Source organism: Crocodylus siamensis, chromosome 1, assembly GCF_052110815.1.
Source record: "Crocodylus siamensis isolate JL-2025a chromosome 1, ASM5211081v1, whole genome shotgun sequence".
NCBI classification, from domain to species: domain Eukaryota; kingdom Metazoa; phylum Chordata; order Crocodylia; family Crocodylidae; genus Crocodylus; species Crocodylus siamensis.
Genome location: NC_143395.1, coordinates 688,120 through 714,083, shown reverse-complemented (window position 1 = coordinate 714,083; position 25,964 = coordinate 688,120). Strand labels below are relative to the sequence as shown.

Here is a 25,964-nt window from a genome sequence, read left to right as displayed (position 1 = left end):
TCTGTCCTGCTTCGGGTATTTAGAAGGGGCGATGGCTGCAGCTTGGCTGGGCTTGAGAATGGCCGCCCCAAACGTCCAGCGGTGCGGCTGGCCCCTTCTCCCTTCTGCTCCCCATGGCTTGTAGCCTCTTCCATTCGCTCTGGAGCTGCAGGTAGTGGTTGGCACCTCCTTGCACCTCTGTGCTCTCTCCCGAGGTGTAAATGTGAAAGGAAGTGCAGCCTGCCATCGACAGAGCAATGCGTTTGATTTTGCATGAAGGCTTGTCAAATGCTCCGAGTAAAACGATGGGAAAATACCAAGAGATTCCTTGCCCTGCCAGTTTTAAGAACTTGGGATATTAACAGAAACTACATTTTTCAGTTGGAATGGGGATTTTTTTCCCCCACCTTTCCATCCCTCCCACCTCAGCCTCCCCTTCCCCCCCCCGATGATGTTCCTATAAGGGAAATGCTACTAACATGTTGGAACATAAGCAGGTCATTAAAAAAAACCATAATCAGTTAATCAAATATAGCTGAGCTGTAGCTCAAACAAAAATGATGGGCCCTGAGGCAAGCATTTATGGAGTGAGCTTGAGCAGCTTTTTTTCTGCAGGAGGTCAAACTAAATGATCAGAAACGGTCCTTTTTGGCCTGAGAAATACCTGTGGAAAGAAACCAAGTCATTTTTAGTTTGGAAGTTTTCAGTGCAGCCTCAGTTCAGTGGTGAATATTACTGCTTCTAAGCAGTTTGAGCCAAACCAGGTTATGATTTTTTTTTTTCCAAGTAGAAATTACACGCTCCGATTACACGCTACGCAAAATATTTTACTCTCGTCGTTCAGAAATACCTGAAATTACGTATTTAACCCCCTCTTGCGCAGAAGACTTTAGAAAAGTAACATTTAGGCCAAGTATAAAGACACTTTGGTTCAGTATTTTCAAAGCTAGGAACAAAGTGTGCGTGTTCCTGTTGGTTTGGGCCTGGAGCAGCACGGTCTTGACCAGATAACGGTGCATTCTCGTTGCCAGTATTGCATTATGAATGGGTGATAGGGCAGAGATAAAGGAGCATAGGGCTAGAAGTTGCTCGTCTTATCTTAGCCCTGCTGCTGACTTGCTTGTCGGAAGAGGTAGCATCTAACTTTCTCCCCTGTTATGCAAATATCCCAGTGGGGAGGGCATACGAAGGCTTTTCCTTGCTGGGTGAGGGGTCTCCCTCCCACAAGAGCCAGGCACAAGTATTGCATGACTTTCTCCAAGACCTTGGGAACCACTGTTAAGTTGCTTTTACGTGGAGGGCAGCTGGATACTGCTGCAATGGTTGGGAAGACCCCAAAGCAGACATTGTGGTGCTTACGTTTCTCTTAAGATGAGATGCTTTTATAGTGTCTGGAAGGGCGCCGGGGGAGATGAAGGAGTACTTCCGGCTGAATTGGGGTCAGCGAGGGTAGTCTTCCATCCCAAGCACCGTTAACAATGTTTTCGGACGCAATGACACTCAGAAAACAATCATCTTGGACCGTGAGGGATTGCCAATGATGATGGGTTAACAGAGTTATTTTGGATCTGCTCCTTCACCGCAGTTCTCCTAAGGGGCTTTGTTTCTGCACCATTTCTGTGTTGGGCATAAGCCTGTTACTTGTGCTGTAGCCCCTTAGCCCTTTTTGTTATCTGTTCTAGAGTTGGCTGGCTAAGACATTGCCAAGGCAGCTGGAATTACTGAGACACCCACAGAAAAGCAGGAAGACTACTACCGCTGCTGCTGCAAAATGGCAGACGATTGAGCTAGAGAGTACAGGCAGTGAAAGGAAAGCAGTATTTCAAGGAGGTAAGAAGGGCACGCTTTTGTAACGCTAAATCCCAACGGTAGCTTTGATAACATTTATACAAGCTTTGATGTATTTGCCATCTAATTTTAATTCTGAAAATGAAATGCAACTGCTGAGGTCTGGTTCAAGAAGCAGGAGGGTCAGTGGTAGTTAGCTTTTTGTTATAGTATTACATTAGTCTCCTCTACCTTGTTGATTCAGGTTACTTTATCCAGTCAGCTGGTCAATCTCATCCTTTCCATCCCTCCAGGTCGCTGTTCTTCCTTTGAAAATGTGAGAGTCACTGCTTTTCCTCTCTCTTGGGCTTGTAATATAGGGAGCTGCTAATGTGCTCCTATGTCAGCGCTAAAATTGTTATCTTCAGCGATATGATCTTCATCTCTCTGCCAGGACAAGACAAAGATACAAATGCAATCCTCAGATTCCTATCCTGCTTGCCCACTCCTCGCTTGTAAGGGGTACCATAGGTTTCAGGTCATAGTCGTGTGGTCTGGCCTCCTGCTTGGTGCAGACCTTAACATTTCACGCTGTTACTCCTGTGTTGAATGATCTCGCTTCCGTATTGCGTGCCCTACCTCCTTGTTCATTGCTTAGGAGGAGTAACCGCAGTGCCAGAGAAGGTGTGCCTCTCGTTCCTGCGGTCCGCTCATGAAAAGCCTCGCTTGGTGAAGGGATATGATTCATATGGGCTAGTAGCGGGCAGAGAACACACAGGACTTCTGGAATTAATTCCCAGGCAAGAAACCTTGCAGATAGTGCAGGTTGGAAATGCAGATTAATTCACAGCATGGTTACAGCGCTGCGGTTTGAAATAAACCCAAACCAAAATTCCCTGTAAAGGAAACAGGGAGTCGATAATAAAAATTTGGCCACTGTACTTCCTCTGTATAAACCTGTGTCCTCTCTTCCCAGTAACCCTTTCTCTCTAAAGCAATTTTAAGGTTTTCACCGGGACTTAGAAGCAACCTGGGCCATCCTTAGACTGTACCCTACAATTCTCATCTTGGTTGGTGCCTGTGTGCAGTTTGCTTGGGCAGGAGCCCCGCCGTTGCAGTTTTGTTTGGCTCCTCTGCATTAGGTCTGCCCATACAGCTCAGGCCCTCCTTACCTTCAGATCTTCCCTTTTAGAGATGTTCTTATCTTTTAGCATTCTTGGCTTCACACACAACCCCTTGTAGAGAGGCCACACTGTTTGCCTTTAAAAACGCCTGCCATATTTTCAAAACTGTTTGGTTGAACTCTACTATATTTCACAATATGAAGAGCCCTTGGCGTGAACTTGGACGTGGGGGGAATGGCATTTTGGTTTATAGATGCCCACTGGTTTCGCTGCTTGAGATTGCTCCTCTGCGTACAGGTGTGTCCATCCCCTTCGGTACTGGCCTGGTGCTGTTGCATTTGGTTACTGCTGTGAATTCATGGAATTATAATCTCATTGTTTGCTTAGTATTAATATGCTTTGTCTCATTCAATTACCATCCAGGGATTATAGTAAACATGGTACTTATTTGTATTCGTATCCAGGCTATTTATATTTGCTGTGTCTTATACCTGTCATCTAAGCATCTTAAATATCCTTTAATTATAAGGAGAATAGGGAGGTATTACCTCTCTTGAACTTCTGAAGGGTCGGGTGTTCCTAAAAAAAGCTCCATTATCCCTTCTGCCTCCTGGTTTTAGTGTTAGGCCGGGACACCACAGGAGGATCAAGGAACTTGCCCCCGTTGCTTGTGTGAAGATTGCTTTTCCCCATAAACCAGCTACATAGAAACCTTGAAACAGGTCGTAGATCAGGGGCTGGCAGCATTTTTGGGCAGACTGCCCAAACCCTCCTCAACCTTGATTTTTATAAGATGTTGGCATGGCAGGGGAGCTGCGAGGGGCCCATAGCCCCGGCCCCTTCCCCAAGGCGCACGTGCCAAGATAAATGCCTTCCCGTGCCACGCTCTGGCATGCATGCTGAGGTTGGCTACCCCTGTTTTAGAGAGAACTGAGTCTCCTATAGTTTACCTAAGAGTCCATAAAGACGGTATCCGATCACAGTGTCAGGGCCCCAGTATGTTAGAAATGTGTAGGTGGAGACTCAAAGTTTGAGCCTGTGAAAAAGGCTCGGCCTCTTTGACGTACGTGTGCTTGAGTGAGCCCTGACAGTTCCCTGCATCTTGCAGGATTAGTCCTTTGAGCTGCTGCAGGGTTTTGCCCCTCTTTTTCTTTTCCCCTTCCTGTAGCCAATCTCTGGCATGTACCTCTGTGCAAATCTCCTTTCGACAGCTTCTGCAAATGTTGCCTCGATCTTTCAGTCTGCCAGATGCAACCACTTCTACAGCACGAAGATTTCCTTGCAGAGTTATGATATGCAAGGAAAGGCCTTTAAAAAAAAATTGAGCAAGAACTTATTTGGGTTGGCAGCCTTCACTGAAAATGTACACAGTCTTCGTATTTGGTGGTTCATGCTCCCAGATGGATTGGTAGAAGGAGTTTCACAGGGAGATCAGCGGAGCCAGAATTTTCTGCTCTGTGTGTGTATACATTATATACATATATAAAATAGACGTCATTACTTGCTGTGCCCTCAGAAGACCTGATAGTTCAAAAATGTGAAGAATTTTCAAATCAGGTGGTATTACTGTGCTAAAAGAAGTCATCTGTAATTAACATGCAAAAATCTGGCATAATGGAGTTTGCAGTAAAATCACCATGCTCAGACTTGAGTACATCTTATCCCATACAAACTCTCCAATAAATGCTTTGGTTTTATGGACATAGAAAAAAAGCCAGGAGCAACTTCCCCAGCCTGCTGGGATTGAAACCATAAAAAAAAAATAAAAAATGAATTTTTATTTCAGAACAACCCCCCCTCCCCCAACTATTAATGTAGTTAACCACATTTTTTTAATTTGAACTGACATTCACTTAAGTGTATTCCGACTCATCCGGCCACCCAGGTTTTTCAACATCTTCGTTACATTTAATAGAACAGAAACAATGGAACTGACACAATAAAGTTTTCATACTTGTCTCAACTTGACCAGGGCAGAAGACTTCCCTGCAGTAGTTGGAAGTATTAAATTGGTCTGGAATTGTTGCTTTTTAACAGACTCAAGAAGTCAGCAGTCTTTTCTTGGTCTTAGTACACTTAGAGTTACTGGTACTTTCACCTCAATTTTGCTCATTTCAGAGTCTCTAAAATTACAAGTGCAGGACAGTTTGTCTCATCCAAGTATCGGCTGATGTAGTTTTAAAAACACAGAACTTGTAATTACTTGAAGTTCGACTTTCAGCTGTGTATCTTTTTGCCATATGGAAATAACATGAAAAAACAACCCCTAAAACCACTCAGTCTTTCATAATAGATCATCTCTGCTAGATTACTTAAAGACCGATCACTTCTGAAATACCTCCCTTTGGAGAGGTTAAAAATTATCAGTCTCAAATAAAATAAAATAAAATAAATCTGGAAATCGCCATTCACTACTAATGCTGTCTGGAATCGGGCTGAAGAAGTTTACAAATGACAGAAACCACGTTTATCTCTGCTGGCTTTGGGAAGAAAAGGAGTGCCAAGCAGACCTGTGCAAACCATTACTGCGAGCGACTTAATTTTGAGCCAGACTTGTCCTAAAAAGACAGACTGACTGTTTTCTTAACCAAGGACACAGATGATAGTCCAGAAGTTATTGTTTCCATACAGCCTCACAATTAATCTACTTGAATCATTGTTGAATACCACAAAGAGGGAAAAGGAAGACATCTATGTGTTTTGGATACTGGAAAAAAATGCAAATATCCAAGTTTTGTGTATTGCTTTTGTGCTTTGTGACATGAAACTTGAGTAACGACTTAAGTATAACATTCATTGATTCTTACACACTATGTGTTTTGTGGTACCAGGATAAATTAATTAAATAGTAGAGTAAATAGGGTCTTCAGTATATAGTTCAGACTCGGCGAGTGGGTTAAGAATACAATATAAAGCTAAAAATTGTTTCAACTTACAAGGGGGAATTCTTCCAAATGTGTAACAATAAGCTTGATAAAGCTACTTGGTATCCTAGGGTTTTCATGTATAAATCTGATGGCTCCTTTGTTCGCTAGCAGAAAGCTTCATATTTCATTCTTCAAGTGTTGGCAAAATGAGAGATTGTGTTGCCAGATCTTTGTGCGGGTGGAAGGATGGCTGCTGCTGCTGCTTCTTGCCCCAGATCCTTCTGCATACTTGCTTGGTAATCTGCATAACGAAGGGTGGGTAACCCAGGCATGGGATGGAGAACGCTTGCCGTGCCCCTGCTGTTGGTGTGGTCAGTGGACTGCAGTGCAGCCCTGGGGCATAGTCTCTCTGTAGGTAGCCTGGTTTTCGTTGGATCCCACGTTCCTGGGTTTTCTGGATCGATCCCATAATCTGTTCGGCTACAGGCAGGTTGAGGCCAAGCTCTAACTCATGCAGATAAGTGAGAGAGACTGCAAGAGGACCGACCCGGAGGTGCTTCTTTCGACAGCTCCTGCAAATGTTGCCTCGATCTTTCAGCCTGCCAGATGCAACCGCTTCTACAGCATGAAGATTTCCTTGCAGAGTTATGATATGCAAGGAAAGGCCTTTAAAAAAAATTGAGCAAGAACTTATGTGGGTTGGCAGCCTTCACTGAAAATGTGGGATGGGAGACTCCAACTAATAGTGAGGAGCTTTGTCTCTCTGAACTAATTGGGAGTGAAGATGAGGTTGTCTGCTGGTGGGCTGGAAGTACTACAGATCTGGGTACTTGAATTCCAAGGAGAGTCTGGCATAAATACTTCGGCATCGCATGGTAAAATGTGGGCCAGTATGGGTAAAACATCCTGTTTCTGTAACCATAGGAAGGTAAGGGAGTGATGAGATTAGCAGCCCATCCAGCCACCTTTTGACTCTGCACCTTGAATTTAGCTTGGAGTGATCTTTGGTGCCAGTTTGGAGCCATAGCTCAAGCTCTTTCTCATCTCTAGATCCTTTAGATACTGAGCTACCGCGTCTCGCAAAACTGCCTATAGACAGAAACAGGTAACCGCCATTCAGGCATCTCCATTTTTGCTTTACTTACTGCATTCCCATCCTGTTGCTGCTAGTCATTCCCCTCCCTATCAACTGTCCTGAACATCAAAATAATGATCAGCTTGAGTGCTATTATAAATAAACTATGCTTTATACTAATACTTGTTCCGCATCACTCTGTAGTATCACACAGGCATTTCTGAAAACCTCCATCCTTAGTTTTGCAGTCGAGGTTTTGCCTGTTTGAACTGGAGAAGTTCTGTCATCTTGCTTGTGTCTGATGAAACTCAAAATCATGATTTCTTTTTGTTCTCCCCTTTTGTGTTGCAACCACATCTTTTTAATTCTGTGTCGCTTTTCTTAAGATCCTTCCATAGAAGTGCTATTTTCAAGCTACCTCCCTTCCTAAAAAGACAGTCAAATACAGTAGGACTAGCTTGCCCTTGCATTATTTCCTACCCCTATTTCTAACCTCCCTGTGTTTTTATATCTCCCTATTTCTTTCTGTGCTGCTCTATACAGTATTTACTGGTACCTGAAAATTCAGTTAACACTGTATTTTATTTTTTTTTACATCCAACACGCACGTTCTTTCCAAAATCAACTGCTGGAAATTGAGGTGCATATTATAAGCAAGAAAATACATTAAACAATTTCTGTGGCTTAAGCTTCTGCTTGGTAAAAGTGAAAAAGTGCACTTGACAGAGGGTGCAGAATAGTGAGAAGGTTTCCAGTTACTGCAAAGGCACATCTTTTTTGTTGTTGTTCATTCTGCCTTTCAAAAACAAGGCACGTATCTTATTCTCGGGTGTGTTCATACGAGAAAATATGGTGTACTCCTATCGTGGAAAGGATAAGTACATTCATGGTTTCATAGCTGGTAGGGTCGGAAGGGACTGGAGCAGATCATTGAGTCCGACCCCCTGCCATGGCAGGAAAGAGTATTGGGGTCAAACAACCCCAGCAAGGTGTTCATCTAACCTCCTCTTAAACACCCCCAGGGTAGGAGCCTGCACCACTTCTCTTGGAAGTTGGGTCCAGACCCTAGCCGCCCTGACCGTGAAGTCGCGCCTCCTGATGCCTAATCTCCCCTCTGCCAGCTTGTGACCATTATTCCTGGTCACTCCTGGCAGCGCTCAGGGGAACAGGGACCCCCCCAGTGCCTGCTGATCCCCCCTGACTAGTTTGTAACAGGCCACTAGATCCCCCTCAGCCTTCTCTTGTGGAGGCTGAACAGGTTCAGGTCCTGTCGCCTCTCCTCGTAGGGTTCCCTGCTGCCCCCTGACCATGCGAGTGGCCTCCTCTGGACCCTCTCCATGCTGTCCACATCCCTCCTGAAGTGCGGCGCCCAGAACTGGACACGGAACTCCAGCTGTGGCCTGACCAGTGCCGCACAGAGGGGGAGGATCACCTCCCTGGACCTGCTCGAGATGCATCTGTGGATGCAGGACAAGGTGCGGGTGGCCTTCCTGACTGCGTCCCCACACTGCCGGCCCATGTTCATCTTGGCATTAATCATTACCCCAAGATCCTTTTCTGCCTCTGCCCTGCCGAGAAGGGAGTTCCCCAGCCCATAGGTATGGTGCTGGGTCATCTGTGAATTTGAACAAGGTGTTTTTTACCCCCTCATCCAAGTCACTGATGAAGATGTTGAGCAGTGTGGGCCCGAGGACCGAGCCCTGGGGGACCCCACTGCCCACGTCCCTCCAGGTCAAACATGACCTGTCCACCACCGCTCTGGGTGCGGCCCTCCAGCCAGTTGGTGACCCATGTGACTATGTGGGTGTTGACACCACAGCCTCCCAGTTTCTTAATGAGAACGGGGCGAGAGACGGTGTCAAAAGCCTTCCGGAAGTCCAGGAAGACGATGTCCACTGCTACCCCTGCAGCTAATGATCTGGTGACCTGGTCGTAGAAGGCCACCAGGTTGGTCTGACAGGACCTGCCACTGATGAAGCCGTGCTGGTTGCCCCTAAGCATGCAGTCCCCCGCTGGCCCCTCCTGGATGTGTGCCAGCATAATTTTCTCGAACAGCTTGCCTAGGATTGAGGTGAGACTAACTGGCCTATAGTTTCCCACGTCCTCCTTCTTCCCCTTTTTGAAGATGGGAACCACTTTGGCCTCATCCAGTCCTCCGGCCCCACACCAGAGCCCCACGGGTGCTCGTACAGCCGTGCCAGGGGTCCCGCAATGAGCTCAGCCAATTCCTTCAGCACTCAGGGGTGGAGATCGTCTGGACCCACTGATTTGAATATGTCCAGTCCCTCCAGACGCTCCCTGACTAGATCCGCCCTGGCCCTGGGCCTGGGTGCGCCTCCCCGGGGGCCTGAGGGGGACCTGGTGCGGGGGCTGATCTGGTCCCTGCTCACGAAAATGGAGGCAAAGAAGTCATTAAATAGGTTAGCTTTGTCGTCTGGTGTGACGACCAGATTTCCCAGCATGTCTTGCAGGGGCCCCACGTTACCTGGTACCTTCTTTTTGCCCCTGATGTATTTAAAAAAGGACTTCTTGTTGTGCCTGATCCGGGTCGCTAGTCCCAGTCCCATCTCCGCTTTGGCCTTCCTGACCCCCCTGCAGCCCCGAGCAGCCGCGGTATAATCCTCCCTGGGGATGGCCCCTCCCTGCCATTGGGTGTACGTATTAAACTCCCACTGTTTTCCATGTGTGATCCTACATTACGTATTGGTCAGATAAGATGCAACATCAGTTTTCCAAACTGTTGGTAAAACTCCTCAGCACTTTGAATGAATAACTGGAAGGATTTGAGAAATGTCGTCACAGAAAGCTTGATTCAGAAGTCGTGTAAGGGGTTGGACTTTTGACATCTCTCTGCTTTGAACACTCTTTGACCTCTGTCCACGCGTAGCAAACCAGAACTGTCCATTAAGAAACTGGGGGTTGTGGTGTCGACACTCACGCAGTCAATTGGGTTGCCAACTGGCTGGAGGGCCGCACCCAGAGAGCGGTGGTGGACGGGTCATTTTTGACCTGGAGGGATGTGGGCAGTGGGGTCCCCCGGGGCTCGGTCCACTGAAGACTTGGCCATCTTGCAAGATGAGACCATCAAGTCCAGTCCGTTGCCCTGATATAATGGAGGAGTGAATACTGGACAGTATTTCCATAATAAAGGAGTGGTCTTTACTCTTGGATCTCATTTCAACACTAAATCCTGAATCTTGACAGCCTATGTGATTTGAGCCAGTGGATGGTTGTTCTGGTCTTTTGACTGCATTGATTTTCCAAAAAGTTCTCCATGTAGTCTTCTACACAAATTCAAAAGTTGCTAAGCTCCAGTAGTTGTTGCGTCTTCAGGGAGAGAACAACTTGCTAAATGCTGCAAGGGCAACTGTGATATGGAGGAATGACTTATTTTGCAAGACTAACCCTGCCTTGAAAGCAGACCCACAAAATAGACATCCTGCAATCTAGTTGTGGAGCAGGTGAGCATTAAGCTTGGGTGGGTAAAGTGTAGCTTGTCACCTTCTGATGTCTCTTCTCCAGGGCCTGTGCTCTGTGCTCAGTTGGGGAAGCTTCCCCTACTCTCTCAAATACCTGGATTTTCCTGACTGGCCTTTGGTCCCCCTGGGAGACCACCATTGCAGCATGTAGCATAGTTATGTAGCCTTGGTCACTAAGGTAGCCCTTAAAGGTTGGATTTGGGTCCCAGGCAGGCTGCATGATCATCAAGCACAACAGAACCCAGTTCCACGAGCAAGATGTCCAAGGTTGGGGAGACTGGACAGACACCTACCTTGCTGGGAGTAATCACTGCCTCCCACTGGCTGCTGGTTCCTGGCCTGACTCAGACTGGGAACCAGCAGGGAGAATTAGTTCACAGCTGGCGATAAGGCCGTACATGCAGGTGACAGACACCTTGCGGGGTGTAATTAACTGGAAGTCTCTGAACTGGATAAACTTGATTCCAAATCAGAGGAAAAGTTTAGCTGTAGATTAATACTTCCATAATCTAGAGGATTTAATTTGGGTTTGTTTTGTTTTTTTGGCATGGGGGGAGCGGGAGAGAAGGGGAGGGTTGGCAGCTATCTCTGACTTCTGACTATCACATTTTCCATTGCTTTATTCGTGCTTTGGGCTGTTGGCTAAATGATAAATTGTGATCTCTCTGTGGTAGGAAGTCTGATTTATTTTATTTTATATTTTTAACAGTGCATAATAACTTTGGGGGCTACTACAGTAGAAATAATCCACAGATTCAGCTTTTATTTAGTAACAGCATTACCTGTTGCTAGTATTCATGATTTTTGTGACTTTAACCAAATAGTAAAAAACTCTTCAAAATTTTTAACACCTTGAAGTGGAAAGCATGAAACTTGTTAATTTTAAGTAGGGCAGGCACAAACCCCACAAAAAACCCTTGGTGGATGTTCAGAAACTTCAAGTGCAGGAAAAAAGGCCGTACGTTTCTTGCGAGCAGCTATGACTACTGGTAACTCAGTTTGCTGGAAATGATTTTAATTTTGTAATTTTACACAACCAAGAACTGAAAAATAAAAATCTTCCAAATTAGAGTGGTTACCTTTTGATCTTTCATTTGTGATGGTTAACTGGCAGGGCATTTTGGCTTCTTTGCCAAAGTATTTTTTTCCCCCCTCTGCAGCACTGCTATTTTATACTACGTATGGGCAGAGCGGTGGTATGTAGAAACAGTAGATACGGAGAAAAATATACATTCCAAATGTCCTACAAGTATGCAACTATTTCTTTTCACACTCAGAATTTTTTCCTTCCTGCCATGAATGCATTAAATTCAAACCACACCTGAAAGTCTAATTTCTTCCCAACTCTGTTGTGTGAATTAATGTAGCGTGGGCATGGCTGCTTGATTCTCTCTATCAAGAGGACACAAAATGTCTCTTAGAAATACGGAGTTTGCACTGGCTCAGGGGCCTTGGAGGAAATGCAGGTTTTGTTTCCTTGTCAATAGGAGTGTTTTCTGCCTAAGGAAGTGCAGACAAGGAGTGGCCTTGGACCATTTTCTAGCATTTTGTCTTGTCAGTTAAAGTGCCTTAGGACCCCACCATTGCTCTTCAAAGATTATCTAAATTGTCGTCCTTGGTTGGTTGGCTGGTTTTGTGGTTTTCTAAATCAGGTATTAAGAGGAGCATACTCCAAAAGCGTGTATAGTAAGAAAGTGTTTTTACCTTGGGATTCTGGTGACATGAACCAAAAATCCAGTGTAACTCTTCCTCAATCTAGGCCATTTTTCCTGCATGTTTGGGTGTAAATTGATGGCCTGCCCGATCAAACCATGACTCCGGGCAAGATGAAGTTGGTGAAGCCAAGGGGTGGATTTAGAGCGTGCTAGTAGGGAGGGAAAGACTGCAGCAAGACCTGGACAGGTTACAGGAGTGGGCTGACATAAACAGGATGCGTTTCAATACTGACAAGTGCAGGGTGCTGCACGTGTGCAGTAGAAACCAGCAGCACACTTATAGGATGGGAAACTCCCTTCTTGAGAGCACGGAGGCAGAAAGGGATTGTGGGGTCATTACTGACTCCAAGATAAACGTGGGCCGACGATGCGAGGTCACGGTTGGCAGGGCTAACCGGACCTTGTCGTGCATCCACAGATGCATCTCGAGCAGGTCCAAGGAGGTGGTCCTCCCCCTCTATGCGGCACTGGTCAGGCCACAGCTGGAGTACTGCGTCCAGGTCTGGGCGCCGCACGTCAGGAGGGATGTGGCCAGCATGGAGAGGGTCCAGAGGAGGCCACACGCATGGTCCGGGGACAACAGGGCAGACCCTACAATGGGAGACTGAGGGACCTAAACCTGTTCAGCCTCCACAAGAGAAGGCTGAGGGGGGACCTGGTGACCGTCTATAAACTCACTAGGGGGGACCAGAAGGGCTTGGGGGAGACGCTGTTTCCCCTCGCGCCCCCTGGCATGACAAGGAACAATGGACACAAGTTACTAGAGAGGAGGTTTAGATTAGACATCCGCAAGAATGACTTCACGGTCAGGGCGGCTGGGATCTGGAACCAACTCCCAAGCGAAGTGGTGCTGGCTCCTACCCTGGGGGGCTTTAAGAAGAGGCTTGATGCCTACCTGGCTGGGGTCATCTGAGTCCAGTCTTTTTCTCCCGCCCAGGCGGGGGGTCGGGCTTGAAGATCTACAAGGTCCCTCCGACCCCACTTCTGTGATTCTGTGATTTAAGACTGACGGTGAGGACTGTGCACCTGGTTCTCCTTTCTCGTTCTTGTTCAGATCTGGACTCATGCGCTGAAGTCAGAGCAATAACGGAGTCGAAGGAAGTGCCCAGCTCTGTTGCAGACTTCATGTCCTGTCTAAATTTGTGCAGGCCCCTTCAGGGTATTTTTCCCCGAGGTATCAGGCAGTTCCCTAGCTGCAAAGTAGGGGAGCTCGACTCCACACCTGTGAATCCTTTTGAGACCGCTGTGTTTACATAGCACCTTCCATCGCCAGTCTGGTGTTGTCATGAAGCTGTTTAGCAAAGGACAGCCTCAAAAGGCAGGAAATTCTCAGATACAGCTGAAATCCTTGCAAAACAGTTGGCCATAAACTAATCTGTCACCCGTGTCAGACATCAAGGCTGCGCAGGCGAATGAGATAAATCGTGAAGTCCCCGGGCAGCCATCTCGCCTTCAACGTTTCTTGCTTTTCTGAGTTTGACTCGCGTTGTCAGTATGTAAATTTTAGATTTGAAACCTTTTTCAAACCGTGGCAACTACAGTAGTTACTGTAACATCACCCAAATGACCTGCTGCATTTGTATAATAACACCGGGGATGTTGAAACTCATGAGCTCTGCTTCCTACTCACTGGGCTGCGCAAACTGGAGCAAGGGAGTCGCCGACGGGCGTTTGTCACGTGCTAAACCATCACTGCTTCCAAGGGGCGGCCTGGTCTGGTGAATCACGGCCTGTTGCAAGCACTTGAGCTGACGGCCTGAGCCCTTCCAGTTCACGGGTGGAAACCCTGTTGGGGACACACGACTCGGGGACGATAGAACAGCATGAATAAACTGAATCCGAAAGGCTCTTCTTTGAAATGAAGCTCAGATCACACATGGTAGAAAGTGGTGTATGTAAATGGGCTGGTGAATGGTCTTGACTCAAATATTTAGTAACAGCTGCCTGTGGGCTCGGGCACTGGGCCAGGTTTCAGCCCCTGAAGAATTTTTGCATTACTTTATAAAATCTTAAATAGGAAAGGCCGATGGACTCTGTGGCATGACTGGCATATTACCCTGTATCTGAGTATGTTTGAAGAGGATTACAAGAACTCTTTAAGATTTCCATATTCAGTAATATGGGTACTTGCTAGATGAGCCTGTGTTTATAATGAGGTACTGTAGAGGAAGTTTGGTTAAAATAGCTCAACTTCAAAGGATAAGTTCAACAAGACCTTAGATAACCTATATCCTGCCTTCACCACAGTGCTCTGTGGGAAGTATAATTGTCAGAAATGGGTTTCTTAAAAAACCAAGCAGCATTCAACTTCTTTTTCTCATATTGAATATTCGTTCCCCTCACGACAGCTTCATTAGGTATGAAAAAAATGAACTCCCAGGCACCCAGAAGCAACCCACTGCAGACAGTGCCGTGGCCAGAAAGCCCTAGCCGGCTCGAACACGTAACTCCGAATGCAGGAGGGAAACAAAGAGCCTGAGGACCAAGGGTCTCCAGTTAATGCAAGCTTTATTGAAAGGCCAGGTTTCCTGCATTGAAAACCTTTAAGTACATACTCCTACTTATAGTAACAAGAACCAGGTAAAAGGCTTTCTGATGGAGGAAAAAACATTGCGAGGTATAGATATTTATATATTCTGTGGATTCTTTTATCTACCATCTGTCCTCCAAACATCTTTTTATCTTAAACTGAAGGCTTATCTGCAGTAATGCTGGAGTATAATAACCACTTATAAAGTACCTGTCATTATCCTCTCAAGGCACTGTGGTTAAAAAAAACCCAAACCAGACAGACAACTCTGGAACAAAAAGAGATAGGTACATAATGTGGAAAAATATACTTCCAGGTTGATCGGTGGTCAAAGGATCATTGCACTTGGGTAAGAAGAGAGCTCTTTCTGCACTGATGTTGTTGCCCATTATGTAAGCCTGTGATTTAGGTGCTGGTCCTTGGCCACCGGTGCCTTGCAGGTAGCAGCCCGGTTGTATGGTGCCAGCTCACTTCTAGTTCACAGATGCTCATCTCATAGGTTAGACAGCCAGAAGGAGACTGCGATGATTATCCAGTTCGACCTTCTGCCTAGCGAAAGCCATACAACATTGCTGTAGTAGATTTATGTGAATAGATTAATTCTTTTAGAAAAATGGCCAATCTCATTTTAAAAATTGCTGCTAATAGAGAAGACCCAGTACGTCGCTGGACTGGTTCATCCAAAGGTTAATTGTCATCCCTGTAAAAATCTCACGCCTTGTTATTCTGCTGAGTTTGTTTAGCTTCGACTTCCAGCCATTGTATCTTGTTCTGTTTTCAGCTGCGAGACTTGAAAGCTCATTGCCCACCTGGGGAACACATTTCGAATAGTCATAGCTTGTGATCGAGTCACCCTGGTCCTTCCCCTTGATAATTTAAATGGATTCGGCTCCAGAAATTTCTCAGTGTAAGGCATGTTTTCCAGTTCTTTAATTATTCTAGAGGTTCTTGAAAGCTCTCCGAGGTGTCAGTCTCCTGGATTTGTGGCCCTCAGAATGGATCCATCTCCAAACACAGAAATAATTTAGCTTCCTTACTCCAGATTCCTCTATTTATATATCAAAGGCTATATAACCCTCTCGGCTTTAGTTATTTTGTCTATGGAATTGCACTCAGAGCTTGTGGAAAGCTGATTATCCAGCGTGGCTACTAAGACTTTTGGGCAGTTAAAAAATGGAAAATGCCATCTAGAAAAACATTAAATATGGCCTGCACACTTTGTCCCTGGTTGGTAAGCAACAGCTTTACTGTCTGAAAATACATAGTGATTGTTTGCATCTTTTTCCTTAAGCAGTCAGATCACTGCAGGGTTTGTCACCGGTGAAGTTTATCAGTGACTTTGCTTTCCACCAGCAAAATGATTTAAAGAAAATGTTAAATGGTATAAGGCCAAGGACCAGTCCCTGTGAGACCCCACTAGAAGCACCGGCTTGATGACGAGTCCTAGTTTAGTTGCATTTTATGGCAGTTTTTAAACCGTGGAAGATGTACCGTGTTACGTTCTCTACGTGAGTCACCTAGCACCAAGTGCCTTACAGAAGTCTGTTGCATCAAAGCTGTTACTTTTATTAACCAAACTTGTAATCTCTCAAATTAAATCAAGTTAGCTTGACTGAATCAATTTTTTTAAAATCTCGTTTTAGGTGGAATTGTATTCCTCGGGGCTGGTCAAGCTGACAAACATTGCAATTTGCTCATTTAATTGAGGTCACCTTTGTGACATTCATCTGGAACCTCTACAGTCTTCCAAGATGTGTATTGATCATCAGGGTTAGCTTCCCAGAGACATCTGGACTGGTCTTTGGTGCAAATGTATCATGCTATGCTGATAAAATGTCTTAGTCTGTTAGCTGCTATTTAGGACCTGCCAAAGTCACTGTTGCATTGGAAAGTATTCCAGCATCATCCTATATCAGCTGGATTTCCTTCAGAATATAGGACAGAATTATTTAATGCTGCTGTCTTTTTTTTTTTTCTTTTTCCCACCTTGTATTCGTAGAATCATAGAAAACAAGGGTTGGAAGGGGCCTCAGGGGGTCACATCTAGTCCAGCCCCCTGCTCCAAGCAGGACCAGCCCCAACTACATCATCCCAGCCAAGGCTTTGTCTACCCGGGTCTTCAACACCTCCAAGGATGGAGAGTCCACCACCTCTCTGGGGAGCTATTCCAGTGCTTCACCACCCTCCTCGTGGGAAAGACCTTCCTGATACAGTTTTGTTGATAGTTGCACCGCATCCATCTAGTAAAGAGCCAGTACCACTCTTAGGATGCTAGTTTCTAATAATCCTAAAACTCTTTTTTGTCCTTAACTCCGCTGGCCATAGATTTTTCCTTGTGTGCTTTTTTGCTTTGCTTATTGATTTTTATGCCATTTCTAGTTTCTGTTTCTCATTCATTACAAGCAACTTGGCATTTCTTCTATTTGCCATCACAATTTTTTTTTGTAAATATACTGGTTTCCACTTCCCCTCCAAGCCAGATTTCATTTTTTTTCACCAGCCTGGCCTTCTTTCTCAATTGCACCGGTATGACTTTTGGGGCATCTAGTAAACAGTCTTAAAGAATTACCAATTCCCCCTTTTTTCTTCTTAAACTCCTTCCTCCAGCTGATTTGGTTTACCATTGTGAAAGTGGTTTCACTGGTTTGGCTTCCATTTGGTTTTGTATCTAAGGGCATGTTCATGTCATGATAGTTTGTTTAGCTCAGTGACCGCTAATTTTCAGTTCTGTGATCAGTTCTTTTTTTACCTGTCAAGAAAAGGACTTAATATAGTTCACAGTTCTCCTCTGTGGTCAATGCAGCCCTGAGTTAGCACATTGCCATGTATAATATTTAGAAATTCCAAGCATGCTTTGGAGCCGCCAGCCCGAGGTGTCCACATGCATCGCTCAGAGCGGAGCTCTCCGTGATACGCAGCTTTTTTTCGCTGCACATACTAGTGAGATGTGTCAGGAGCCAGTCCGGTTCCTCTGGCGCGACTTGGTGTTTTGTAGCAGACACGAGGCAGCGTGCCATCCTGTGCTTTCTGTTAGAGATTGATCTGTAAGCATTCAAAATCATTACTTTGGGGGTTGGCTGTTATTCAGAAGCGATGGTTTTGACACACAATGCGGATCTGCCTCTCCTTTTTCCTGCTCGTTCCTTCCTAGGTAGTTTATAACTATTGATTTCATCCTTTTGATCATGCAAGCATTACTAGCACAAGAAGTGCTTTCCTAATATTACTTTACCACATTAGCCGTGGCTGCTGTAGTTACAGCATTTGGGAATGGGAAGAGAAGGTGGTCCATGAGCCAGTGGGTATGTATTTCTTTTCCATATAATTGAGAGCTTTGTTTGGATGCTTTCTGCACATTAGAAAAACGTTGAACTCTGATCTGCTGCTTCGTATCGGTGCGTATTGGTAACGTCTTGGGGTGCACCGATAAAGGTTTTCTTGGCTGATACCGATAGCCAGTGATTAACGAAACATATTGGCCGATCTGATAACCGATATTTAATAATAGTGCCAGGCATTTTATATTACTGACATAAATAAGCCTTTTTTTGGTTTGTTTGGCATTTATAGCACGCACATACGCACACACACCCCTCCTGCCTGCTCCAGCCCTCGATGAGGAAGGCGGTGACCACCTTATTCCCGTGCACGTTGCCCCTTTGCCCACGGCTCCTACCTGCAGCCCTGCTCCCTGCGCAGCCTGTGCTGCTGTCCCTGGCAAGCGGGGTGGACCCTCGTGTGGACAATGGTGCCAGGCCCATTTGGAGCCCTAGACTGGCAGGCCCCATGCAGCCAAGCTCCTGCAGCTGCCAGGGAGAAGCTGCTTTTGCAAAGGTGCCTGGTCCCTGGCAGAGTGCAGTGTCCCTCGCATGGTGCCTTAGCCCGCTTGCGCGCAGCCCAGCATCTTGGCCCAGCTGTAATTATTGGTTACAATGACCAAAAAAAGCCAGTAGCCGATAATGTCTTTTCTCCTTTTACCAGTGCCAGTCTGAGAGCCAGCCGATATTTCAGTGCACACTCTGCCCCTGTTGATGTACTTCTGTGCATGCACAGAACGTGCTGGAAGACACGGTTCCTGCCCAAAGGCACAGTTTGAATCAAAGGGACTAATCCAGTGGATGTTGCTGAGAACAGAGCTGAGATGCTAAGATACCAGTGGTTTGTTTAGTCACAGCACAGGACTCTTTCCCAGTCCATCTGCTTGAGCATTTTGATTACTTATTCATTTACAGTGATGTCCGCATCAAATATGTGAAACCCTGGGATATAAATGTTACTTGTTCTGAGTAGTCAGGCCCCAAGAGGAACTTTAGAAGGTCTAGCCAGTGTAGTAAGTGGGTAACGCAGTGGTGCAAGGCACATGATGTTAGTATTAAATGCAAAGTGGTGCATGTTGGAGGGGAAGCTTTGTACTGCTCATACTTTACTACCACTTTTATTGACACAGGAGAAGGATGCGAGTGTCATTGTAGACGGTTTGAAACAGCAAACGAGATATTAGAACTCATGAGACAGGATGGAGAATAATATAGGAATTTATTAGGGTTATTACAGCTATTAATGGGTGATTGTCTTTTCTAGAATAGTGTGTGCAGTACTGGACACAGCATCTTGGACAGGAGATTGCAATATTGGAAGCCGGGTAGGGATTTGGTAACCTGAATGACTGAAGGGAATGTAATCTCCTGTACTTAGGGTAGCTAAATTTAAATAAAGCCTCTCAATTTAGAGAGGAGATGAAAAACAAGAGAACTAATAAAAGCAAACAAAGTAATGAATGCTGATTGGGAACTTTTTCACTGTTTTATAGGTCGGGGGGGCATTGAATGAAATGTAGCAAATTTTAAAATCTAATAAAATATTTTTTTAATATAAAGCATAATTAAGCTGTAGATGTTTTTTTGTTACACGAATAATGAGGGTATCCAGAGTTATTACAGTTAATACCTGGGGAAAAGTTCTTGCCAAGGTTCAGTATGTTAATCCATGTAAGGACCTCAAAAGACACTTTTTTTGGTGGGAAGAGGATGATTATACCACATCTGTTTGGCCACAGTCAGACAGGAGCATGTGGAACTACATACTTGGTCTAGCAGTGGCTGCATTTTTTATTACGGTGCAACCTGGATGGAAATTACTAGTCCATTTTTTTTGAACTATGGCGACTGCTGAAAGACAGAAATTCAGGTGCATTAAGAGAATTCCTGCTTATTCCTGTTTAGTGGATCTAGTGGCATACGTGCTTACCAGAAACTGCTGGGCTTTAGGCCATGATTTCTGTGGTATTTTCACTAATTGCTGACATTCCCATCTTGAGTGGCTTTGTTTCCATTAGGATACTGGTAGTACTTGGTATAGAGACCAAAATGGTGTGGCCAACACCTGTGGTTCCATTAAATGAGGTTTTAGAAATTTGTGGCATCTCCCTGTTGGAATTTGGGCCACGCGGTTTCAGATGGCGTCGTTTCAGAAGACTTGGCGGCTAAAGAAGACGATGGATGGTTTAGACAACTCAGTGGATCTGGCCCGCAGGGGGCCCCCACCAACTGATCGAATCTGGCCAGCGGCTGCTGGTGTGGTACTCGGCATGGGGCCAAATGCTGTCTGCCCCCGCCAGCCCCTGCCCTGGCCAGAATGCACAGCTTCCAGCGGGCCTGCTCCTGGTGTGGCTGCAGCCGCTCGGGTGCTGCTTGGCTCCCCTCATCTTCAGTGGTGGCTCCTGCCCCTGCTGTACCACGTCAGGTGGCAGAGAGGGAAGCAGCTGCTGGGTGGCTCCTGCCCTACCGTGTGAGGCTGTGAGGCGTGGACTGCACTGCCCAGTGAGCTCTGCTGCACGTGCCCCTCTGTCCCTTTGCCCCCAGCCAGCTCCCAGGACCTAGCACCCAGGCAGCGCCTTGCCACATATATGTCTACATATGCCCATCCCCCCGGGCGGGAGCATGCAGGGAGTGCGTTGAGGCTCTGCTCTGGGTCCCAGCCCTGCATGTCCCTGCCTGAAGAACTGGGGCTCTGCCCCAGCCCTGTGCTGTCTGTTCCCCACAATCCTGGAGTCTTCATGGAGACCAGCTGAGATCCATGTGGGCTGGGGAGCTGCATCCGGGGCTGGGGTTGGGGTCTTGGGGCCGTGATAGTGCTGGTCTGGGACCTGGGGCAGAGCTGTGATCTGCTCCCTTCACGCCTCTGCCCATGGAACGGGGGCATGCAGGCAGTGGATCGTGGCTTTGCCTTGGGCCCCAGCCCCACGACTCTACCCCGTGATCTGGGCTTCACTTGCCCATCCTGCTTCTGATTACCACTCCCCACCTGTCCGGCTCCATCCCACATAGGGAGTTTTTGCGAGTTGTTGTGGAGGGGGGAGGGTACGTGGTCTGTGGGCCCAAATAATTGCCAACCCTTGGCTTGGACCCACGTCTAGCTGTCCTTAGGCATGCCAGTGTCCCTAGTCTTTGTTTCTACTGGCCCTCCTTCCTTACACTTATCTCCAGACCCCTCCTCCTTGCCCAGATCTACTCCACCCCCAACAAGCCTCTGTTCATTTAATTTCTTGAAACTGCACTTTTAGAGAGAGGCAAGGGCTTGACTCTGGGTACACAAACTTGCAGAGAGACAAGAGGGCTGATGGGTAGGTAATCAGATCTGTTATCTCTCATCTCCATAAACTGTCGTTAACAAGGATGTTATCTCTAGAGACACAAATCCACAATCTGAGAACTGAAACTAAGCATCACACAGATCCTTAATAGGGTCTTCTAGACTGGGCACTGAGTCCCACTGGGTAGAGTGGTTTTATGTTGTCTTTACTAATCTATAGAAGAGCCTCTGGGAACCCCATAAGATTGGGTCCCTGATATAGTCTATGGCCTCTTGTAACCTATTTATAAAACTTTTCTAAAAAGGTTACATGACTATATTATCTAAAATGGTATATAATTAGAAGTCATAATCCCTATTCCAGGATGATATCTTTAGGTTCTAGCATATCTGAAATCAAAACTCTCTTTATATAAGTTTCTTTTTTTTTTTAAAAAAAGCATCTTAAAAAAAAAAAACAGATTACATAAAAACATGGAATTTAAATTTAAAAATTTGATTATTTATTTATTTAAATTGTTTATTTTTTATCCAGCCTGGACAGAACAGTCCATGCACTGGTACAGGCTGGGGGCTGACTGGCCTGCAGAAAAGCACCTGGGGGTGACTGAGGACAAGAAGCTGGACAGGAGCCAGCAGTGTGTTCTTGTCGCCAAGAAGGCTGCCGGCATCCGGGGCTGCGTTGGGAGGAGCGGTGCCAGCAGATCGAGGGCAGTGATTCTTCCCCTCTTTTCTGCACTGGGGCGGCCACCTCTGGAGTCCTGTGTCCAGCTGTGGCCCCCTGCTACAGACAGGATGTGGACACATTGGAGAGAGTCCAGTGGAGGGCAACAAAAATGGTTGTGGGGCTGGGGGACAGGACTGGTGAGGAGAGGCTGAGGGACCTGGGCTGATTTAGTCTGGAGAAGAGGAGACCGAGGGGGACTGAATAGCAGCCTCCACCTCCCTGATGGGGGGCTGCAAAGAGGATGGAGCTGGGCTGTTCTCAGTGGGGGCAGGTGATGAACAAGGAGCAATGGGCAGGGTTTAAGCCCCCAATAAGAGATGAGAGCCCACAGCCTGCCCCACGCCTTTCTAAGCAGCTCAGGTGGTGGCGGTAGTGGCTCCTTCCAGCTGTGCCCCGTGCCGAGTCAGACCATAGTTTGAACCCTGGCAATGGTTTCAAGCTGCAGCAAGGGAAGTTGAGGTTGGATATTAGGAAAAACTTTCTCACTCGGAGGGTGGTGAAGCACTGGCACAGGTCACCCGGAGAGATGGTGGAGTCTCCATCCTTGGAGGTGTTGAAGACTTGGGTAGACGAAGCCTTGGCTGGGATGATGTGGTTGGGGCTGGTCCTGCTTGGAGCAGGGGGTTGGACTAGATGTGACCTCCTGAGGTCTCTTCAACCCTTATTTTCTGAGTCTAAGCTTCTTGAAATATGGCCACTATATTTAGTCACAGTATTCTAGCAGTCACTTTACTAATGCTGTGCCGAGTCATTGGGCTTTCTTGCATGTAGCATTCCCCTTTCTAATGGATTGAAGAGCTTTAATAACTTCTTGTGTCACGGCGGTGCACTCCGAACTTCTGTTGGGTTGGGGTCACCTGCAGTGACCCCGAAGGCCCTTTACTGAGTCGCATCCTTTTCAAGACTGAATTTGCCCTCCTGTAGGTCCTAGGTGTCTCTTCTCTCACGTTGGGTTGTGTTAAGATACCTTCTGTTGGACTGCGATCATTTGACTGAGGTAGTACAGATGACTCGAACAGCAACCTGTTTTCATGATTTACTGCCTTGCCAGTCTTTTGTGCCAGCTGCAGGCTTGACTAGTAAATCTTTTATCTAAATACGTGATAAACTGTATTGAATAGTGATTAAGTAGCAGTGGATTGTGATGTGCTTCGTGAGGAATCTGCTAAACACGGCCCTGCTCACTGATCTCTTTCTGTTGAGCCGTGTGTTTTGAGATCTCTCAGTTAGCCAGCCACAGAATTTGTGACCTGTTAGTGCTGTATAATGCAAGGGTGGGTTTTTTTTTAAATCATAACATCATCTGTTGGTAAGTCAAACACTGGAGAAATCCAAGTCTGCTGTATTGGCACAGTTGCTTCTGTTCAGCCAGGCCTTTAACGAGTCCAAAAAAACATAAAAAAAGATAATAGGTTTATTTGTCAAGACCCACTTTACTTAAAAGCATGTTGACCAATGTTAATTCTAAATACAGCCTGTAATTCTTTGTCCATGGTCTGAATTAACTGCTCCTTTGTTTGGCCTGGGATTGATATCAGGCTAATTGGGCTCCAATTCTCCGGCTCCTCCTATCTGCTCTTTTAAATGCAGGAGTGGTGTTGGCCGTCCTCTTTAACACTCTGGAATTCGTCCAAGTTTTCCAAGACTTGTTAAAATTAACATTTGAAGAGGACCATAGGTGACTCCTTTAATTCTCGTGGGCTTAAGTTATTTGGGGCCTGTTGATCTGAAAAAATTGAAATTTCATCAGGCGCTACCTGACATCCTCCATGGTTACAGTTGGTAAACCTTTCTGTTCATGACTTCTTATCCGATGGATACATATTCTGCCGTCTTCCAAGTACAGGATCTGAAGATCCAGTGAACATTTCTTTTTTTCTTTGTTACCCTTCCAGATGTACCTACGTATATACTTGATCTCGGCTGCTCGCTTAAAATGTGCTCTTATTGGGCATGTCTACATGTTCATTAATGCACAGTGGTTACTGCATGTTTGGTTTAGTACTTGCTTAATGAAGTACTAACTAATGCGCAGTAACTACGGTTACTGCGCACTAGTACCAGCACGTGAGTGTTTGTGATGCTTACCGCACAGTAGCCGAATACTACTGCGCAGTAGTGTATTAGCACAGTTTTTGCCCTGCACGCTCCTGTGCAGTGTTATTAGGCTACTGTGTATTTAGCGTCTCGTGTAGATGTGCCCGTTGTCTTTAATTTGACTGGCCATTGATAGTTAATTCTTTTAGCTTCCATTATCCATCACCCATATGCTGTGAATTTCCCCTTTTTCCATCGTTTTTCAGTTTGTTTTTGTGTGGTCTGGTTCCTCTCGCCTCTTTCCTTTTAACTAAGATGGATTTTGAATCCATTGCACCTGCGTGTTTTGGGGAATCAGCTTTGTAGGAATCCAGGAGCTCATTCTGCAACGAGTCCTCGTTTCCTCAATCGTTTCTCCCTGCTCTGCTCGGTTCTAGCCGGCTATACCGATGATTGCTTTTGGGGCATTCGGGGTCTTGTGGGTTCAGGTGTTATACGCATTGCCGGTTAATGCCATATCATGGGAGTGGTCTGGTGGAGGTCAGCCAACCCTGGGTCTGCCAGTGCTGTTTTAATCCTAGACTCAGCAATTGGAGATGATGGTGTTGATGTACTGGGCTCTCAACAGGCGCGTTGCAAAGACCACGGTATGGACCGCCTGGCTTGCTGCCTGCACGACAGACAGGACTAGGACACTAGGACACAGCTATCGTGAGGAAGTGGGGAAGTGATATCCTGCCCTAGAAACCTGGGCATGGAAGTGTGCTGTGGAGAGCCGCAATTTCCTTCCTGTTTTTGCTCCTGCTCTGGGGAGCTTGTAACTTGGTATCAGAGTAGGCACATATGGCAGCCAGTACGGTAGTCTCTGAGAGCATCCCACTCTTTAATGGATTTGTTCTTGCAACAACCCTGCGAGGAGGGGGGGGACGTATTTATCCCCGTTTCAGAAAGGGGCGACCATGACACGAAGCCAAAGTGACTTACTGAAGGTCACATAGGAAATCCATGGGCGAGCCGAGACTTGGACCTGGGGGACGGGTCTCCTGTGTTTTAGGTTCACGCTCGAATCATTGGACCTGTCACATTGACAAGTCGCCCTTAAGCCCTGTGATGTGAATAGAGGTGAGACTGTCTCCAGGCACGTCTCCGAGGCCTGGAGATCACTAGCACCAACTTAACCTTCTGGTGGCAGTCTGTGTCGTCTTTTGTGTCATGCTGGTGATGCCTGGCGACCTGATCCGAGACCTGCTGCTTTTTGCTTTGGATTTTCTTTGCTGTCAGGAAAGAAGTTGAAGTATGAATCTGTTGAGAGTCTGGACTTGCATTTGCTACAGGCATAATCATTCCTGGAGTGTAAAACTTGCATTCCTTACGATGAATATCTTTAGGACTAAGGCCTTTAAATGTCGATATTGCAGGCTGGCTGGCTGAGTCTTTCTGTATCGCAACCAAAACCAAACTGCCTCCGTACGTGTAAAATTAATAAGGCCAATGTGCAGTTAATGACATTGGTAGAAATTGCTACTTTTTCATTTAAACTGCTGAAAGTTTGAATCTTTTTCTTTGATTAATTGGGAAGCAGTAACACAAACAAAGTGCTTGTCTGGCTTTTTCTCTCCAGAATTCGGTAATTGATGGTGGTCCCCTGCTGGGAGAGTTCATTTGAAGCCGGCCCATGGAAGATCAATGCTTGTGTTTGCTGAACTTCTAGGATTCCTTTGCTTTACTGTTTAATTTACTGAAGAATCCAGTTTTTCCCATGAGTCATCTTCCACCTCTGGGGAGGTAGAGGTAAGTTTTCAGGCCTGCTCCCTTCCTTCATACCGTAAGCTGGGTCCCCATCAGAAACCTTTCTCGGAGGTATCTCTTCATATGGAACTGATTTCAGCCCTTCCAGTTATTTGCAGTCATTGCTTTTCTCTTCCTTCTGCATCTGCTGGGTTTGCTTTCCGTGCATCAGACTTGCGGCCCGTCTGTGTTGCACTGACAGCTGCAAACTCAGTCTCAAATCTCATAAAAATGAAATGGCTTCTGAGATCAACCAGGTTGATTGGGTGGGCTTTGGAAATCAGA

At 46.2% G+C, this 25,964-nt stretch overlaps 1 protein-coding gene across 20 annotated transcripts in view; it reads left to right on the top strand.

Moving 5' to 3' along the window:
* The window catches only part of NCOA1 (nuclear receptor coactivator 1), a 277,952-nt gene that overhangs the window by 55,331 nt on the left and 196,657 nt on the right, over positions 1-25,964 (top strand). For 15 of the 20 annotated variants that reach the window (XM_090023421.1, XM_090023147.1, XM_090023231.1 and 12 more), the window contains 2 exons: positions 1,662-1,809; positions 25,513-25,682. The exons of 1 other annotated variant lie outside the window; for it this stretch is intronic. The gene's annotated coding sequence lies outside the window, so the exon portion shown is untranslated. The remainder of the gene's footprint in view (positions 1-1,661; positions 1,810-25,512; positions 25,683-25,964) is intronic. 4 more of the 20 variants (XM_090022401.1, XM_090022488.1, XM_090022555.1 and 1 more) reach the window with 2 other exon arrangements.